The 5,910-nt window shown below is 28.1% G+C and overlaps 1 protein-coding gene across 1 annotated transcript in view; it reads right to left on the reverse strand.

Annotated features, from left to right (window-relative positions):
• LOC107444575 (staphylococcal nuclease domain-containing protein 1) overlaps window positions 1-5,910 on the reverse strand; it is a 61,339-nt gene that overhangs the window by 34,110 nt on the left and 21,319 nt on the right. The window lies entirely within an intron of this gene.

The following is a 5,910-nucleotide window of genomic DNA, read 5'->3' on the forward strand; positions in this document are numbered from 1 at the left end:
ATTCAACCAATTTTTCTTAATTTCATGACTACTGTATTCAACATATTTTCAAAACTATTGTTTACCATGTTACCAGCTGCATAAATACTTGAAACTTTGAAAATAATCTTTTTTTAATATAACAATTAATGTCCAATGGCCCATTGACTTGAAAAAATATTCTATACATATGAAATTGACAGTGGGCGGGGGTACCCGACTCTCCTATTAAATTCAAACAAGAAAAGCAGACATTTTTATCTTTTCTACAATAAATATATTAAATGATAAAAAGTGCCATGTTTCGATTAAATTTATACTTGAATCCCATATTAATAGAATAAAAATCTCATTTTATATTCAAAACGTTGCTTTAAAAAATTTTTAATATTAAACACAAATTAATATTAGCTATCAGCTAAATTTTTAACAAATTGGTTTCTTAGCACTTTCCTTAAATTTATTTATAACATAATGAGAAGTTTAACTTATTTCTATTTTTGTAAGAAGCTGCAAAGTTGAGTACAAAAGAAAGTATCTGTGGAGCTGAAGTCTTTAAATTTACTAATTTTCTAGTAATTCTGCTAAATTCTAGTTTAGCAGGGTAATAATGGAAAGAATTTTAATGCAAGCAAAGTATTACTAAGTACATGATATCTCAACTGTTTGACGATAAATTTCAGTTTAAATAAAGTATATATAACGGATAGTAAAATAATTCAAATTAAGAAAAATTCCAGCCTTTCTTTAAAATTCCCTGATTTTTCCAGGTTTTTATCCAAATTTCCTTGACTTTTCCAGGTTTTTTCCAGTATAAAAAAAATTCCCTAATAATTCCAGGTTTTCAAGGTCTTCCAGGTGGGTGGCCACCCTGATTTACTTTGGTCATGGTGTGGTCCTTTCCTCAAGTAAAGTGAACAAGCTGTTAAATATTTTAAAAATGACAGACCCCAAAATACATTATCGAAAAGAGAATACATTCTGAAGATAACACAAGAAAAAGCCAGGAAATGCCACTTTGACTGTGATAGTAGCAATTCCATAGATGTTCTTTCATCGTTCCATAAACATTAACAAAAATTTTACCATGCACAATATTTTTTTAGAATAGATGCATTTTTTTCTTTAAAAAAAAAAAACATTTTTGCACAAATTTTCAGATTAAAATTTTTTCACATTCCTGTCTTTTTGAGCATGGTAGATTAAGAGTTTTAAAGTTAAATTAGTTTTCTTTACCTCCTCCCAAATATATTATCAATAATAACTCCAAAATATATTATCAATAAGAGAATACATTCTGAAGATAACACAACAAATAGCCAGGAAATGCCAATTTGCCAGTGATAGTTGCAATCCCATAGATGTTCTTTCATCGTTCCATAAACATTAAAAAAAATTTACCACACACAATATTTTTTTAAAATAAATAAATGAATTTTTTTTCATATTTTTGCATAAATTTCCTGATTAAAAATTTTTCACACTCCTGTCCTTTCGAGCATGGTAGATTCAGAGTTTTAAAGTTAAATTAGTTCTCTTTACCTCTTCGAAACTGTATTTTATTCAAAATGAAAAGATGTGCAATACTCTTTGCAGGGATGAGATTAGCCAAAAGGCAAAAAACCAGAATTTCCACGTGAGTAAGTTTTACAGCATGCAATCATTTAATAATAAATTCCAGACAATTTAAGATAATAAACAAAAATTACTATTTTAGTTTGAAAAAATTACATGATAATCAGCAACTGTTTGGATAATTATTTTTCATATGATAAGAATTTCGCATTTTATACCACAAATAACAGCAGCATTATTTTTTAATTTTGGTGCTGAGTTAATCAACTCATTTTCCACAAAAAATTGAATAACTTTTTAAGTGATTGCTTTTGTTCACTATATATATATTTTTTTATTTGCTTAATTTGCTGCAACTGCTTCATGTTTTACAAAACCAGCAAAAAACTCCTTTAACAAGGGCAAATTTCTCGTAATGCAGCTTGTGAATGAGGGGAAACAGATTGAGGATGGGCTAACGACTAAATTAATCACCAAACATCTTTTGACAAATCCTATTTTTTCTTTCTTTACCTGCCTTTGTCACATTCTTCTTTACACAGAATGTAAGTTTTGAATATGCCTATATATACTAACTATCGATAGAAAAACAGTCCCTCATAGTAACTAATTTTTTTTAAAAACTCACTTCTTACAAGAATCGCGATAATTGATTTTAAACTCGTGTGAATACGAATTGCTACATAGGTTTTTAAAAACGCGTGAGAACAAATAGTGATATTGGATTTTCAAATCTCGTAAATAAGAATCACAATGTACGATATTCAAATCATGTGAATAAGAATTGAAATATGAGCAAATTCCGGGCTAGAGACTTTTAAAAAGCTCGTTTGAAGCAGCGACATCTGAATGACAAAAATACGAACTATCTGGCGGGTGGGTAAAAATGTGGAAAATCTTATCTTCTGCACGTGAAAGCAGCGAAAATAACTAAAATGTAAAAATGTGGAAGGATTGGCAGATATGTAGTTTGAATTTTCTGTTCATCTTTGAAAATCAGAAATAAATATAATTATTTTATTTCACAGGCTAAATTCTTCAAAAAAGCAAAATATTTATAATTAAAAAAAATATAAGAAAATGTGAAACTTTTAGATAATCAGAGTTTTTGACAAAAAGGCTGAAATTCAAGAGACAAAAGTAAAAAAAGCGGAAAAATCTCATCCCTGTCTTTGAGTTTTAACAATAGAATGAATGAAATTGAAAATGAACATAAGTGACTGTTTTGTGAATTTAGAAACATTTTTTTCAGCAACTAAGCAATGCAATGATATTTATTCCCATTAATGAACTGGGTATTAAATTAAAATTCTAATATGTTTACTTCTGTGAATTTAAATTACTGACATAATTATTAAACTAAAAACTATGAATAGACTTTTGTTTAGACAACAGGGATAACTAATTTTTTCACTTATTTATTTTTTGAAGTAATATGCAGACATGCCAACTCTACCGCATTTTGCGGAGTCTCCCGAATTTTGTGTTATTCTCCCGCCCTCCGGAATTGATTAAAAAAACTCCCAAATTTTACCTCAATCGACGCCCAAACTCAAAATTACCTGATTTTTTCAGCGAGTGCGGAAATTTCGTTTTTCTTTCCACGTGAATCCCATTCCCCCTTATAATATTTCAATCCCTCTTATCGAACTACCATCTGCCTGAAACGTAGCTGCACGTGCTTCATTTTTTCCCCCATCTTCAATGTTACCACTCCTATTTGACCCGCCCCCTTCCAGTAGGATTGGTAGGAATCTTCTTCCTCTCCTATTCCTGTGGAGTTTAATGTGATGACATCACATGATGATATCAAGTGACGTCAGTGGAAGAGCGGGGGAGGGGATGCAATATCAATAGTTGGAAACGATATTGTATCGTACTGTTTTTATAATTTTTACTGCGTATTTTTCAATGGTTTGGCAACAGTTGGATTGTTTTGTTTTTTTTCAACCATTGGCAACATACTGTTGTAAACTATTTTGTTTACTAAAACGTGATTTACGATTTGTTGATAAAATAACCTTCTTAAGTTTCATTGAATTTCTATATTTTTTGAAGAAAAAAAGCATTTAACAATTTGAGTGATTTTATTTGCCTTACATCATTTTTTTTTAACTTAGTTAAATTTTTTAAACATACATTAGTATTAAATTGGTTTTTTAAAATAAAATAGCTCTTCAATTTGTTTATTTTTTAAAAGTTTTTGTACATTTTTATTACAGTGTCAAGGGTTTTTGAATAATGTTTTATAAAGAAAATCTACCCAATATATTTTTGTGTTGCTATGTTTGTGAAATGTAAAGGAAAAATGAGCTAATGGATTGAACCTGTGTTTAAATATTTTATTTCCATTTAATACTCTTCCACAATTTGTGGCCTGTTAGTGTGTAAAATTTCTTGGATTCTTATTTAATAAATTTTTTACTTAAAATTCATTAGAAGTGTTAAATGTTGCATACTATACACCTTTTTTTACCCCTCCTGAAATCTCCTGAATTCTTGTTACGGAAACTCCTGAATTTTAATTTTGCTAGGTTGGCACGTCTGAATATGTATTAATTTTTTTTAAGTATTCTTTGCAAGCACTAAAAGAATTTATTATTTAGAGAATCAACAATAATCATATTTTGTTAATGCTATATTACAAAAAGAAAGTCATAATAATTTTATAAATGCATTTAAAAATAATTTCTAGCCAAAGCAAGATTACTATTTAAGAATAAAAAAGTTGAGAATAGATATGAGCATTACTGTCTACTTAAATACTTAACACAAAATTCAAAAAAGATTGCATTAGTAAGTATTTTAGATTCACATGAGAATTTTTTTTTTTTTAATCTTTAAACTTTAGTGAAAGAAAAACTGCTAGTTTAATGATTTGCTGAAATTATATCGATAAATTGAGTTGCATCAAGTAAAACTTTGAGAGTTGACACATACATTGCAGTAATATAAGACCAATATTTTTCAATGACTAGATTCTTTCGAGTGCTGATTTTTTTTTTAATTATTTGGTGATACTAAATGCTTAATTCATTAGTCTCTGATATTTACCTATAACTATTTAATCTAATCCACCACTGATTATCATTAAATTAAATAGCTAGACTATAATTGAAAATTATTTTAACCTATGGCTATTTTATTATACTTATTCATATCTTTGAGCTTTCACATTTCTGGTTTCAGCCCAAAAAAATGCAACAGGGTGCGTAGCCAAATTATTCAACAAAAAATAAGCACTTTTCAAGCGCTCAAAAAACATTTTTAAGCACTTTAAAAATATATCATAACTAGGCAGAGTTGGAAAGTTTGACAATCAATGGTATTATCTTGTTTTAATCGTCATGTTAGAAAAAAAACCTTTTGACATTGTTTTTGACAATTGTCAAAATTCATGAAATTTTGAATCATGTAAAACGAATGGTGTTTTCATACGCTACGGACTGACTATACCCCGAAATAGATTGGGGTTCAATTGGGGTTAACGTTTTCATATTAATTATGAAAACGTTGAATAGAACAATGTGAACTGTGTCTTTTTTGCATAATTTGAAGCAAAAATCAGCATAGTAAAGGAAAAATCTCATTTGGAAAAAGGGAAAATTAAGCACTTTTTAAAAACACCTAGTGAAAAAAGCACTTTTAATAGCCTTTAAAAAACGAAAATCGAAAATAAGCACCTTTAAGCACTTTTTAAAATCGCTATGCACCCTGTATAATTAGCCTGTAATAACTGGGTTTTTTTATTTTTGGTAATTTTCCCGATATCCAACTCAGCTTTATGGAAACGTACTTCCATTTTACATATACTCTCAACAGTTTAAACTCAAAAAATTTCAAACTATCAAAAAACAATTTTAAAGATTAATGTGAACTTAAAATTGAAAAAGCATTGTAAAGTCTTTGCGGATTAAGAAGACAGATATATAATACGCTCAAGTGTTATCATAACCAATCACGGCTCATTTTTGATTGCAACACTTAGAGAGGCATTTTGAGCAATTTAAATACTTAAAAATTAAATAAAATTTTGTGGAAAAAAACTCTAGATTTTACGACTAGATTTAAGAGAATTCTTAATAAGTTAGCACCAAAAAATTAAAATTTTAAGACACAATGGAACTGTCAAAGTTTAAAATAAAAAGTTAAACAGTACTATGGCAGCAATCAGAGACTAAAAAGCAAAATCATGTTCAAAATGATTTAATATCAAAACAAATATTTTTTTTAACTGCCATATGCTGATAAAAATCCTAAAATAAAATTTTTAAAACATGATTTATTTTAAGTTATTGTGTTATATATATATATATATGCTGAATAATACAAATACAGCATATATATATATATATA

The sequence above is a fragment of the Parasteatoda tepidariorum genome, chromosome X1 (assembly GCF_043381705.1).
Source record: "Parasteatoda tepidariorum isolate YZ-2023 chromosome X1, CAS_Ptep_4.0, whole genome shotgun sequence".
NCBI classification, from domain to species: domain Eukaryota; kingdom Metazoa; phylum Arthropoda; class Arachnida; order Araneae; family Theridiidae; genus Parasteatoda; species Parasteatoda tepidariorum.